The following is a 15,043-nucleotide window of genomic DNA, read 5'->3' on the forward strand; positions in this document are numbered from 1 at the left end:
TTCGCTTCCTCCTTCCGCTCTTCATCTCGGCCTTGTCACTACAGTGCCCCTCGCTGGCAGAGCGGGTTAGAGCGTCGCTACTTGCGGCAGATGTCGAGGTGACGGCAGTTCGAATTTGCCACCAGCAAGTTGAACCAAGGGCATGGTTTATTCAGCTCCACGCAACGTTAAACCGAATCATGGTATATTACAGTGATGTCTAAACTATTCTATTGAGAGAATGTCCTGGAGGGATATAGAAATGGCCTGGCGACTGCAGGAGTAAGGGCAGAGGTACAACAATAAATAAATAAATAAATAAATAAATAAATAAGAAATAAATAAATAAGTGAAAACAAAGAATCAGTCTCCTGTCGTCGGGGCATGCCATGGATATGAATAGAATGCCCTGAAAGCAGTCAGAGGAGTAGGAGGAGAATCACCCAGCTCAGCCCTGTTCACTAGCGGTTTGAACCGCGCAGAAACCGCGGCGGTACACCACATAGTCAAGGAAAAACTGCGCGGTTGTGTGTAAGAGCCTCCATTGACTTACATTGTAGTTGAACCGATTCCGTTCAAACCGAGGCGGTTGAAATCGCTAGTGTGAACAGGGCCAGAGGACGATTTGTGTTGGCCCACGAGCGATGCCAGAAGCACGTCTATGACCATCCGAGAGAACCCCAGGTGATTGTGACAACGAGTGATCTGGCTTCGATAAAGGCAAGCATGGAGATCAGACGGCGCGGGGAGAAGGCGGATGGATGGATGCTAGCGGTGGTGGTGGTGGTGGGGAGGACCGAGCATGGTGTTTTTGCTCTCTCTCTCTCTCTCTTTCTCTCTCTCTCTCTCTCTCTCTCTCTCTCTCTCTCTCTCTCTCTCTCTCTCTCTCTCTCTCTCTCTCTCTCTCTCTCTCTCTGTGTGTGTCTCTCTGTGTGTGTGTGTGTGTGTGTGTGTGTGTGTGTGTGTGTGTGTGTGTAAGACGACTTGTAAAGCACCGAAGAGAAACTTGGTGACGGTAGGTTGGTAGGAGTAACTGGAACAGGAGCGGAGAAGGTAAGGGAACGGAGAAGGAGAAATATCAGGAAAGGGCGGGGAGATCAGGAGAGAAGGAGAAGGAGGAGAAAGAAGGGGGGTAAGCGGAAGAGAAAAAGGAGAGAGGGAGGAGAAAGACCAGGAAAGGGAAGGAAGTGGAAGGGAAGAAGAGAAAGGGAGGAGAAAGACCAGGAAAGGGGAGGAAGATCAGGCGAGAAGGAGAAGGAAAGGGGAGGAAGTGGACAGAGAAGGAAGAAGAGAGAAGAAGGATCAGGCAAGAGGAGGAAGATCAGGGGGGGAAGGAGAAGGATCAGTGAAGGGAAGGAAGCGGACAGGGGAGAAGGAGAAAAATAAAAAGAGGGGAGAAGTGGACACAGGAGAAGGAGGAAGGAAGAAGGAAGAAGATCAGTAGGGGAGCCGACAGGGGGAAGGAGAAGGATCAGAAAAAGGGAGGAAGCGGAAGGGGAGAAGGAGAAAGATCAGAAAAAAGGGAGGAAGCGGACAGGGGAGGAGGGGAGAAGGAGGAAGATCAGGGAAGTTAGGGGGGCGAGCCGACAGGAGAGAAAAGAAGTGGAGAGAACAAGCGTGCGGAAGAGGAAGCGGTTCAGGAACCAGAGGGTCATGGACGTGGGGCCAGGAAGAGTCTCTGGAATATGAAGAGAAGCAGATAACTGGTCGGGTGAAAGAGTAACGAGGGCCAATGAAGAGGAGGGCAAAGTCACGAGAAGTACCTCGGGGAAAAGATGAATAAGAACGACAGAAACAGGTCAGGCGAGGTGAGGGGAGGGGGGAACGAGAGGAGGAGGAGGAGGAGGAAGGGGAAAGTTGAGAGCGTATTGGAAATCAAAGGAAGTATGTGGAGCAAGACTGAGAAAGAGCGAGGTGGTGAGGGATGAGGCTAGGAGGACCTGATGAAATAGAAGAGGAAGAGGAAGAAGAGGAGGAGGAAGAGGAAGAGGAATTAAGTTCTTGGGAGAAGAACTTCTCCCAGAGCCGGGCGTCGAACGAAGGACTAGCAACCTGAGAATGAACGAAGTTACTGAGAGCAATGTAGGTGCTGAAGGAGGAACCCAGCTATCGAAAGAGAAAGAGAGAGAGAGAGAGAGAGAGAGAGAGAGAGAGAGAGAGAGAGAGAGAGGGGGGGGGGAGGCGCCGGGCGAAGAACCAATAACGTGAGAATAAGCCAAGTTACCAAGGACGATTTAGGTATAGAAGGAAGGACCCAAGTGCTGGGAGAGGGAGACAGAAGACACGAACGAACGAATGACAAATCTGTGGGCCACGGCGAAGGTTTGAAGACGTGATGAGGCTGTTTGAAATGTTGAGATTCGAAGGGCGGAGAGAGGCTATAGAGAACGAGCCGGGGGCAGGAAATGGATGGTTAGGGGTGGACGGGACCCACGTTATTGGCATGGGATAGGACTGGAAGGCTTGTTTCTCACGTATCGACTTTTCACCGTGCGCCGTCCACGACACGACGCCGTGCTCCCAAATAACCATGGGTGTCTATGGGCGCTTTCACAAATAGTCGTGGTCGTCACGCGTGAAAGCGTCCAGACACCCATGGTTATTTGAGAGCACGACGTCGTGTCGTGGACGGCGCACGGCGAAAAGTCGATACGTGTGAAACGAACTAATGGATATCTTGGACGGTTTCTTTGAAATAACTTGGAAAACTAGGGCATGATGGATGGCATTTTCAATAAGAGCAAAATAATGGCTACAAGGAAATGTGCTATAGGTCCCAGACTAGTCTTAAGTCCATGAACTACGTGGGGGGAAGGGTGCGTTAGCTAGCGAGTGTTAAATCTACGATTAAGGTTATTGCTGGAATTTTGAAGAAACTGAAGCAGAGAGAACAGGTCATCGATTGTTGTTGTTGTTGTTGTTGTTGTTTTCGTTCCCAACCTCTTCTGGTAGCTTAAAAGGGCTGTATGGTGGACGCACCTCAGCGTGGCCAGGTGGTCTCTATCCAATCAGGGATGAGAGGATTCAGAGGGATGGACAACAGGGGGTCAGGCATACAGTAGTGTCAGCAGTAGGAAGGGGTGCCGGTTCTGCTGAATTGTTTGGGTGGGATGGAATAGTCTAGGCGCTGCAATGTGTGTCAACCTTTCAAGCTTTGTGGACCCCTTACATCGACTTGTATATGGAGGGGACCCCGCGATACGGGATTAGATATTGTCATTTTACAGTTGTATGTAGGAATTGTTAATAAAAGATTTTCTTTTCGTATGAATAGGTGTTTATCAGAATGTTTTCATTGGGCAAACATGGCACAAAAAATAAAAGAAAAGAAATCCATGTTTATTTACGCAATGGAAAAATAAAGTAAAATTCACTCCTAAGAAAACAGAACACTTTAGGCTTTCAAAATGGTAAACCCAACTTCCTGCGGACCCCTTGGTAGGTTTCTGCGGACCCCTAAGAGACCGCGGACCCTTGGTGAAGAAACACTGGTTAATCTAGGACATTGGGATGCGGTGCGGCATGGAGAAGGGTTGCAGAGGAGGAAGGCATTATGGCAGGTGCTCTGGAGAGGCAGAGGAGCTGCCGCCGCCCCTGCAGAAGGGGTGGAAGTTGGAAACTATGGCACAAGTGTATCAAGATGGGGAGAGGGGCTCCGTCGTCAAGGATGAGGGCGAGAAATGTCAATAGAGGGATGAACTGTGAAGGGGCTCTAAGGAGGAGGTGAAGGTGGAGGAGGAGGAAGAAGAAGAGGAGGAGCAGGAGGAACAAAAGGAGGAGAAGGAGGAGGAGCAGGAGTAGAAGGATGAGGAGGACGTAGAGGAGGAGGAGGAAGACGATGACGAAGAAGAGGAGGAAGACGACGACGAAGAAGAGGACGAAGAGTAGGGTGAGGAGGAGGAGGAAGAAGAGAAGAAGGGGGAAGAGGAAGAGGAGGAGAGTACCAACTGGATACTGGGAGGACCCTGAGGACGGTAGCATATCTGGAGCAGCATCAGGTTAGCAGCAGCATCTGGAGTAGGCAGCATCTGCTCCAACACACAAAATTGGAACATTTCTTTGTCATTACGAGCGATCGTCAGATCTCTTCAGCGGAGCGAAGAGCTGCGTCGGAAGGTTTTGTTGCCAAAGGGAAAAAAAAGAAAAGAAGAAGAAGAAAAAAAAGTAGTCCGAGATGAAAGAGTGGAAACGATAAAAGACTTGGGACAAGGCGAAGACGACGATTATTTTGCTGCTCTGGCCACGGCTGGGCGTGGGGCTGCCCTGGTCTAGGAATCTTAGTATATATAGAAGATAAATTTTAGAAAAAATATCTCGTTTTCTAAAAGAAGCGAATTGTGACACTTTGTCAAGAGAGCGGGTGGAAGTTATTTTACCCGTTCATTGGTTATTTTCAGTCTTTCTAAAGACGAGGTGATGAAAAAAGGAGAGAAAAGTTTTGTTTGTCCCTCATTTTGTAGATATTGAATAAGGGCCGAAGGGACCGGGGCAGCCGGTCGCTCATGAAAGAGAGAGAGAGAGAGAGAGAGAGAGTTACCTTTTCACTGCGTCGGGAGTCTCCCTCGGCTGAATAGAATCGCCTGGCAGCAGCCAAAAAATAAGTGAATAGCAGTCAAAGAGTCAAAATTAGTGAACAAAACTACCGTTATCCACATCGGTCAAATTATTTGCCGTCTGACACAGTGAAGGAAATGCCATAGACATGGATTTCACTCTAGGACGCCTTGCGAATTTAGGAACGAGTTCTTTCTCTCTCTCTCTCTCTCTCTCTCTCTCTCTCTCTCTCTCTCTCTCTCTCTCTCTCTCTCTCTCTCTCTCTCTCTCTCTCTCTCTCTCGTGGTTTTCGGGTCTGGTATCCGTCCGGACCTCCGCCTTGCAGGAGGTCCGGAACAGTTCATACATGAACGCAGGAGAGGCGGTGTCCACGCTACAGCCACATCAGTGACGATACCCAGAGGAAGCAGTCGGGGGTCATTACTCAAAGTAGATGCCCTTCCTGACCTCTGCGGCGTGGCCAGAATTCGAAAAGATGCCCAAAATCCCCACGCGGTTACCAGACACGCGCACTACCATTGAGCCACGGAAGGCCCCGTGAAATACTCCTTGCACGGTCATGATCATTGGCCGGGATTACATAAGGTTTGTGCTTCGATTGAGAATTGTCGAGTCTTGTTTCAGTATCAGTTGGTCTGTCAGGTCATGTAGCGAGCGATAGTCTTGCGCTGCAGGATTTGTTAAGGTCACCCCTTCACTTGTAACAGCATATATATATATATATATATATATATATATATATATATATATATATATATACATATAATGAATACATGAGGAAAAAAGTGAGAGGTGAAAGCTCTTTTATTGAAAAGAGACCAAACAACGGATGTCGTTCGCTTTTGTTATCTCCTTCTGTCCTTCCTTTCAAGATTTTCTCTCCCCTAAACTTCTATCTCCTACCTTAAGCTATATATATATATATATATATATATATATATATATATATATATATATCGTCGTTGTTGTTGTACTCCTCAGCATCAATGGGTTATGACTTTGAAATCGATCGCCCTCTGAGGCTCATGCTAGAGGAGATCTTTCCCCTCTGATAGTCATGTCGATGTACTGATCAGTCAGTAAATATGTGAGTAATAGTTATTACCTGGGTGTAGAACAAATTTTATGATTTTTTATGGTCTGGTTACGCCTTAACCTGCGGTTACACTAGTCAACGGAATGGTTGGATGCCAATGATTTAGTTGTATTTCATCCAAGGTTGGAGAAGGAGGAGGTATAAGGTGCTGTTACAGTCCAGCCTTGGACGAAGTCCAACTGAATCATTGGAATCCAATCATTTCGTTGACTAGTGTAACCGTAGGTTTATATTACTCGCATTGTTCTCTTTAGCGTTAGCGATGAGTTCGACCTAAGCTGTGTTTGTACTCATTATACTCGTATTATGGGTACTACATGCTGGTCATGATGTCATGTCCTATATAAGGAGCACTATTGTGAACATAAGAATGGAGGAGACTACAAGAGACCATAAGGCCTACAATGGGTAGTTCCATGTCCCGTATCACCTGTCATCCCTATCCATAAAGTTATCTCATTGTCTCTTAAAACAACCAATAGATTTAGCGCTCACCACATGGTTACCAAGTCTCTTTCCATTCGTTAACCATTCTGTTGGTAAACTAGTTATTCATGAAGTCTTTAGAATGGGGTCGGTCCACCTGAGCTGTAAAAGCTAAAATATTTTCACAAAGTCTTCTGTAACTACTTTTAGTGCATAGGCAGTTTGCAAGTGAGTGAACGAAGTAAAAGTACCAAGTAACAGTACTTACGGAAGTTAGAGACATAAAGTTTGAAAATTTTCACCTCGGGGATGTCAGCCATAGAAACTTGGCAGTGTTATCTTTGTAAGGAACTTTTTTTTTTCTTTTTTTTGTGTGTGTGTGTGTGTGTGTGAGAGAGAGAGAGAGAGAGAGAGAGAGATTCACCTTGGTCTTTGGATCACGTGTTGGACTCGTGATCGACAGCTATTTACCTCCCGGAAGAGAGCTCAGAGCTCGTATGACCGATCTATGGGTAATGCTATGACCTTACACGCACACACACACACCCAACTCCCCGCCCACGAGAGTTGGAGTAACGACTCGAAGCGCAGCGATACTGAAATAATTTCAGCCCTGGGCAAGATTCGAACAAGGTACCGCCGGTACCGCCATACTGACAGTCTGGTACTCTACCAACCGCGCCACCGTGTGTGTGTGTGTGTGTGTGTGTGTGTGAGAGAGAGAGAGAGAGGAAGAGAGAGAGAGAGTACGGGCTCTGATGTTGTTCTTTCCTCTACTACCGCTCTTCTTCTTTATCATCAAAGGGTATTTGTTCTCAATAAATGGGTTATCACACTGGGCTATTTTTCCTCCGACATCCTACCTCCAACCTCTATTTCAGTAACTAGGATATTACTTCGTTTACAGAAATCTAGACCTCTATAAGAACATTTCAACAGTATGTCTAACATTCGTATAGATTAACAATCATTTGGTTCATCATTCAGCTTTGCTATATATGACGGAAAGATAATTTGATATTTAGAGATTTGAAAATTCAAATATTGTAACCGAAGTCGTTTTTACTCAAAAGAACTCTCAACGGTCGGTGATGGCGAAGCCCGTAGAAAAAGACCAGTGTGATACCCCCTTAAGGTCCTTACCGCACTTTCTTGGTTTCGTTCATATGAGGAGAGATGCAAATGTGAGGTCGTATTTTCTTATTTCTATTATTAACTTATTATTTTTTCGCAGACATGTGCATTGATATGGATGGGAAGAAACACTCAAACGAACGCTTAATGTTTTCAGGGATAGCTGTCTTTAGAGACTGAAACTTGTTAAGTTGCCATGTGTTGCATGTGTTGTCAGTAGCAACTTTGTGCTAATGATGGTCATGTCCCCTCCCCTCGTTAATGTTTATCGACGTCAGAGCAATTTCTTGTTGCGATCGCGGTAACGTTGCTGCTTCAGGAGACGAAAGAGAGTCGGGGGAGGGGAGGTGGAGGGGGTGGGGGAGGAGATACCAAAGGAGGAGGAGGAGGAGGAGGATAAAGAGGAGAAAGAATACTAGGATAAAGAGGGGAGCGTAGAAGACAAGGTTTTAGAGATCAAGGAAGAAGACGAAGGAGACTGAAGGAAGGGAAGGGAGTGGGAGGAGGTACTGGAGGAGGAGGAGGTGGAGGACGAAGAGAGGAAAGAATATGACGATAAAAAGGGAACAAGGAAAATGTAGAAGACAAGGTTGTGGAGATAAAGGAAGACAGGAGGGGGATGAGGAGGAGAAGAAGAAGGAAAAGAAGTAGATGGTGGAAGAAGAAAAGAAGTAGAAGGAGGGAAATAGGAAGGTGATAGGGAAATGGAGAAGAAAGAAGGAGAGGAAAGTGGGGGAGGAAGGAGAGAAGGAGATGGAAGAAACAGAAAAGGAAGAAGAAGAAGGAGAGGAAGGTGAAGGAGAGAAGGAGATGGAAGAAGCAGAAAAAGAAGAAGAGGAAGGAGATAAGTAGGTGGAACTTTAGGAAGAGGAGGAGGAGAAGGTGAAGGAGTAGGCAGAGAGGGAGATAGAAAAGGTAGAAAAGAAATAGAAGAAGGAAAAAGAGAAGTGGATGGAGAGGAGGGACGCAGAAGCTTCAAGAGAACGAGTTTGGGTGGAGGCCGAGGAAGGGTCTGAAGAAGACGAAGACGAAGAAGAAGAACAAGAACAAGAACAAGAAGAGGAGGAGGAGGAGCACGACGGGGCCATGATGAGAAGAAAAAGCCAAAGGGACGATCGGAATCTTTGAAAATAGGAAAAGTGGGAGAAATAGATTAGAGAATGGCGTCGCGAGTGGCAGAGTATACAGCAGAAAAGGAAAAAGGAGAGAGCGAAGCGAAGAATAATGATGAGAAACGAGGGTCATTAGGAAATTAGAGAATTTCGTGAAGAAATGTAAGTACGAGGGGGTGGGGGAGACGGAAGACCCTTTCGGGGGAGCCAGAGGGGGTGGGGGGCGGGGGGTGGGTGGGAAGGACCCGTGTGACGGAATGGGAAGAAGGATGAAGATTGGCCTTCGGCTGCCAGAGGGAAGAGTGTGTTGCACAGGGTGTTCCTAAAGTCTGGACATAAAGAAAATACCCCTCGACGGCGCAGTAGTACTGTTTGCATTCGCTGATCCAGTGATCCGAGTTCGATTCCCGGCCAGGGATGAAATAATTAGGACGACGAACGGGCTGTGGATGGGAGGGGGAGGGAGAGGGGGAGAGGGTCGGTGAGGCTTCCGAAGTCTGTCCCCCGGTGTCAAGAGGACTCAAGAGAACTTGAGTCTGGCTTAGGCAACGGAGACTTGAAGAAGGGGTAGTAGATAGGGAAGGAAAGGGAAGAGAGCAAGGAAGGAAGAGATTTTGTAGAAAGGGTATGTGTGATTGTTGAGCTTTAATGGTCCACTGCAGGACCTGCCTATCTACTTAGGGACTATACAACCTTTGTACTTTACCACGGTGACTTAATTCGGGAAGTACCTGTGAATTTTTGGCAGAGGTGGGTGCGTTCCAAGGTGCGTTCCTTGGTGCCCTGACTATGTGTCGATCAGAACATCGAGGAACGCGCCCAGCTCTGATTTTTTGTATATTGCTGTGGTTGTGGGTGAAGTCTGTAATCATTTCGATCATACTGACGAGTAGAAAGGAAGAACGTCGAAAATGCTTAAAAAAAAAAAAAAAAAAAAAAGAGGAGGGGGGGACGTAGAAATGTCGAGGCTAGGAAGAGGAGGAAGGAAACGGCGATGAAGTAGAGAATGACACGCGTGAAGAATGCCTAAAATGAAAGAGAAATGACAAAGAGAAAGGTGGACAAAAAAAAAAATGAAAGTGGACAAAGAAAACTGGAAAATGTGAACAAGAAAATAGATATGGAAAAGAGATGGAGAGAAGGAAAGAAAAGAAGAGAGAAGATGGATATGGAAGAGAGATGGAGAGGAGAGAAGAAAAGGAGGGATGATTACACAAGAATAGACCACTCCTCCACTCACCAGACTGAAATCGTGCGCCGCTTCAGAATCCCCGAAGTTGTCGAGGTACTGGAAGTGTCCCCGACGAGAACGAGAACAACAGGGGAGAAGACGAGATCGGCAATGAATAATTGGGCCTTGGACGAAATGTGGACCAAAGGTACGCTTTACTCGGTACGATTATCGTTCAACGATGATCGTTCATGTCTCAACGATGATCGTTCATGGCTCAACGATGATCGTTCATGGCCCAACGATGATCGTTCATGGCTCAACGATGATCCTTCATGAGTCAATGATGATCGTTCATGGCTCAATGATGATCGTTCATGGCTCAATGATGATCGTTCATGGCTCAGTGATCGTTCATGGCTCAACGATATTCGTTCATGGCTCAACGATGATCGTTCATGGCTCAACGATGATCGTTCATGGCTCAACGATGATCGTTCATGGCTCAACGATGATCGTTCATGGCTCAACGATGATCGGTCATGGGTCAACGATGATCGTTCATGGCTCAACGATGATCGTTCATGGCTCAACGATGATCGGTCATGGGTCAACGATGATCGTTCATGGCTCAACGATGATCGTTCATGGCTCAACGATGATCGTTCATGGCTCAACGATGATCGCTCATGGCTCAACGATGATCGTTCATGGCTCAACGATGATCGTTCATGGCTCAACGATGATCGTTCATGGCTCAACGATGATCGGTCATGGGTCAACGATGATCGTTCATGGCTCAACGATGATCGTTCATGGCTCAACGATGATCGGTCATGGGTCAACGATGATCGTTCATGGCTCAACGATGATCGTTCATGGGTCAACGATGATCGTTCATGGGTCAACGATGATCGTTCATGGGTCAACGATGATCGTTCATGGCTCAGCGATTATCGTTTATGGGTCAACGATGATCGTTCATGGGTCAACGATGATCGCTCATGGCTCAACGATTATCGTTCATGGCTCAGCAATGATCGTCAAGGAATCGTCTAGAGCACTAGTTCATAGTTTTTAGCGACTAGCGATAGTCACTCGAAGGAAAACAGCCTCATCATTCAAAAACAAAGAACTAGTGCAGTCTAGACAATCGTTTGGCGATCATCGTTGAACCATGAACGATCATCGTCCAGCGATAATCGCACTGGGCAAAACTTACCTTAAATACAGGAAGTCGGAGGAACAGAACGTGACGCTGGGAAAGGTCAGGTAAGCGACGCGAAGTTAAAAAAATAAGAGAAAAAGTCAGGATGAAATAGAAAAACAATTAGAGAATGTGTTGTTTGGCGCTCGCAAAATGTAGGAAAGCAACGTGAATAAAAGAGGCTTTGCAAAGGGTGAGAGAGAGGGAGAGAGAGAGGGGGGGGAGAGTGGAGGGGGGATGGTAGTAGTAATGGATGAAAAGTGTTGCAAGTGAATACAGGGCAGGAAATGAGTAGAAGGGAAGAAGATGGATGAAAGGGGGTAAGGAAGAAAAAGGAAAAGAGAGAAAGAGAGGAAGAGAGAAGGTCGAGGGCAGGAGGGAGCAAACGCGCCTCGCAGAGAAAAGTGGCGCTGAAAAGGAATTAAGGAATGAATAGATGTAATTTGGAAAACTATTTTATATGATAGAAAGAAACGAAAGTGCATCAGAACAAGAGGAAGGGCCGGCCGGGGGAGGAGGAGGAGGAGGAAGAGGGAAAGGAGGAAGGGAAGAAAGAAGAGAATAAAGAAAAGGAAGTTTAAAAGAAGTAGGAGGGGAGAGGAAATGCAGAAAGGAGAGGAGGAAGAGGGAAGAGGAAATGATGTAGAAGGAACTGGAGGAGGAGGGGAGAGGAAAAGAGAGAAAGAGAGGGTAGAAGGAAGAGAATAAAGAAAAAGAGAGAAAAGGACGTTTAGAAGGAGGAGTTGGAAGGAAGAGGAAGTGTAGGAGGGGGAAGATGAGGAGGAGGTAGGAAGAGGAAGTGTAGAAGGAAGAGGTGAAGGAGGAAGAGAGAGGGGAGGATGTGCAGTGGAAAAAAGAGATATGTTGGAACGAGTTGAAAAGAATCAGACGAGAGAAATATTGTTGAGAAAAAAAAGAGAGAAAGAGAGTTAAGAAGTGAGGAGATAAGAGAAGTAGTTGGATTGGACCGATGATGGTGGTGGTGGTGGTAGGGAGGAGGGGAGGGCAGGAAGGTAGATCAAAGACGATGACGTCAGGAGAAAGTTTGGGAAAGGAAGGAAAGGAAAGGAAACAAAGGAATGAATGAAATGGGGTGAAGTTGGTCTAAAGGGGCTATCACACTGGGCTATTTTTCCTCCGACATCTTACCTTCAACTTCCATTTGAATAACTAGCGTATGACGTCGCTTACAGAAACCTAGACATTTCAATAGTGTGTCTAATATTCGCATAGTTTTACAGTTTCGTAGTTCATCATTCAGCTTTGCTATATACGACGGAAAGATAATTTGATATGTGGAGATTTGAAAATTCAAATATTGTAACCGAAGTCGTTTTCACTCAAACGAACTCCCAACGGTCGGTGCTGGTGAAGCCCGTGGAAGAAGCCTAGTGTGATAACACCGAACTCATCCAAGTATAAGGAAAGAGTTGTTGAAGTTGTAGTTTGCACTACATCCTTAATGTAATTTTACTATATAGTCCGTGCGCTTCAAGGAGTCCGTTTCAACGTGTGGCATGCATCGTGGGATTTACTGCTAGCCATTCTCACAAATCAACCTTGGTATATCCTCATCTTTCTCTTTTTTCCCATCTTTGCGCTACTTGATATATTTTACTTATTATTATAACAACAACAATAATAATAGTAATAATAATAATAATAATAATAATAATAATGATAATTTTCTGTATATAGTTTGGAGCGAACATAGGATTGTTTCAGTTTCTCTTGTACTTTTGTCACGTTTTCTGCGTACTTGTGTATCGTTCCTTGTTACCATATTGTTGTGATTCATTTCATAATAAACAACGGAAACGAACGGGTTTAGCTTTTCCTTCCTTCTCCTCCTGACAGCACTGTGCTTAGCTACTAGGAGCGAAGGTCGTGAGGAACCGCATGAGGAAGGTCCACATCTTCTTCAGGTGGCATCGATCATGCAAAGTTTCCGAAAAGAATTTAGGTTTAAGAAAGAAATAGACAAGAACTGATTTATCCACTTGGTGTTTAACGAATAGAATAGTCTTAGTAACCATGTAGTGATTACTGAAACAGTGGGTTCTTTTAAGAAAATATGAGACTAATGTATGTATTAGGTATGACAGGTGGTGAGGGACAGGGAACTGCCTTGTGTAGGCCTTAAGGTCTCTTGCAGTCTCTTTATGTTCTTACGTCTTTATGTTCTTATGTAGAACAATTGGGAGTCTAATATCGGATGTGAAGAGCTGGTTCGAACATGTCATCGAAAGCCCAGTTCGGGATCTTGAGACAAGTAGAACTGTTTAAGTGCGACGGAGAAGAGTCTGTTAAACGTGGAGGCGTGGTGAGGTCAAGAGCAACTTACCACAAGACACTCGAGGTCTTTTGTCTGAATGACTCTGGAGTAACATTATCTCCCTCTCCTGCCTCCTCGCTCACCTCCTCCACGCCTCTTCTTCCTCTTTTCACCGTCTCCCTCTACCCGATCCCTACTCCACACATCATCCCTCCATCTTCTGCACCCCCCCCCACACCGCCACCACCTCCATACCATCTCTTTTGTAGCTCGTTCTGAAGGCTACATCAACCTGACCTCCTGACTCGGAAGCTGTCTTGCTGACCTGATCCTTTTATTACCTGAACAGTAGTGCCCCTCTGGAAGAGGATAGCGCTCAGACTTAAGAAAATGGGGGAGGAACCGAAGAGACTGTTGAGAGGCAGAGAATGGGAGATGAGCAGTCTTGACGAAAGGAAACGAAAGTAAAGAAAGGTTTAAGGATAAAGATAGAAAAGTGTCTGGTGAGGAAGGGATTAAAGGTGAAGGGTGGAAACAAGGGGAGATGGGTAAACTAGAAGCACACATTTTAGGTAAAGGGGTGATGAGGGAGGACGAAGAGAGATGAGAAAGTATTTGCCATTGTTAGTAGTAACTCATCTTGATGATTAAGCATTAACTTATGGGGTTTAGAAATCATGTGGTGAGTTAGTCCTGATGCTTCAATGGTGTCTAAAGAAAGTCTGAAGGACCTAATGTGCGCTGGTGACGTAATCGGAAACGTGCTGGCCTCGCATTGGCTTAGGTGTGGGTTCGAATCCCGCATTCCTCTCCGATTCCCAACAGCGACTGTGAACTGTGACCTGCCCCAAAAGAGCAAGCGCATAGGACAACGATAACGGCTTCGGCCGCAGCTACTCAGCACCTCCTGGCGTAGGTCCCTCACCTTCGATGGTTAGCCAGTCTACCGGCACCGGGAGCCCTCTTTAGTGGTCCTTGACAAGGGGCAACCAAGTCATGACACTCAGATCCTCCTTTCATTTACGTCAGTGCCTTAAGGTGGCGGCACACTAGGCTAGCATGCTACTTGCTTTTGCTACTTCGTTTGAGTAGAAACGACCTAGGTTATGATATTCTAGACTTGCGGAGGAACATCTCAATAATGTGTCTAACATTCGTATTTTAGGTTTAATTTCTCTTAGTTCGTCATTCAGCCTCTCACTACACGACCCAAGAGTAATTTGACATTTGGAAATTAGGAAAATAAAAGATCGTAACCGAAGTAGTTTCTACTCAAACTAAGTAGCAAAATCAAGTAGCATGCTAGCGAGAAATTCCTAGTGTACCGCCACGTTTACTCTTTGTAAAACATTCCACTTCTTTAGTGCATTTTATCTTGGCTAACACCAAGATGCTTGCTTTGCGGGTTGGAACGTTGTTACTCGTGGCGGAGGCCGAGGTGATGACAGCTCGAACCCAGCCGCCAGCGAGTTGGACCAAGGGCATGGTTCGTTCATTTCCACGGTACAAAGGCGGCTGTAAAGGGCATCTTAGGAGGAAATTCGACGAAGCAGTCTCGATCAAGTGCTTAGAAATTGACCTTACGGAGACCGGCTTAGACAACTTGACTTACACTCTCTGGAAAGACAAAGAGTGCGGAGTAGAGATATTCAAATGGGTCAAGGGCTTTAACAATGATGATGGAATCAAGATTCTTATTAAGACAGCTGGGTAGGACTTGTGATAATGGTTTTGAATTGAACATGTTTAGGTTTAAGAAGGATATGGGCAAGAACTGGTTTACCAATAGAGTGGTTGACGAATGGAATAGATTTAGTATCCATGTAGTGAGCGCTGAAACTATCGGTTGTTTTAAGAGAAGATGAGATCACTCTGGATAGGGATGACAGTTGGTAAGTAATACGGAACTACCTAGTGTAGGCCTTATAGTCCCTTGTAGTCGCCTTCATTCTTATTTTTTCGTATGTTCTTATCAGTGGCGATTTCCATTTTGTCCTGTGATCGCCCTCCGCCTTCGGGTGAACAAGCGCGTCTGCCCCAAACCCAAAAGATATTCGTTAATATTGCCTTTCATGACAGGCTCTACTTT

General features: G+C 45.9%; 1 protein-coding gene across 1 annotated transcript in view; it reads left to right on the forward strand.

The window, feature by feature from the left end:
* Positions 1 to 15,043, forward strand: part of LOC143041459 (putative polypeptide N-acetylgalactosaminyltransferase 9) — a gene marked incomplete at its 3' end in the record, with an annotated part of 182,772 nt that overhangs the window by 118,145 nt on the left and 49,584 nt on the right.

Source organism: Oratosquilla oratoria, chromosome 31 (genome assembly GCF_046742065.1).
Source record: "Oratosquilla oratoria isolate Oo_2021 chromosome 31, ASM4674206v1, whole genome shotgun sequence".
Lineage (NCBI taxonomy): Eukaryota > Metazoa > Arthropoda > Malacostraca > Stomatopoda > Squillidae > Oratosquilla > Oratosquilla oratoria.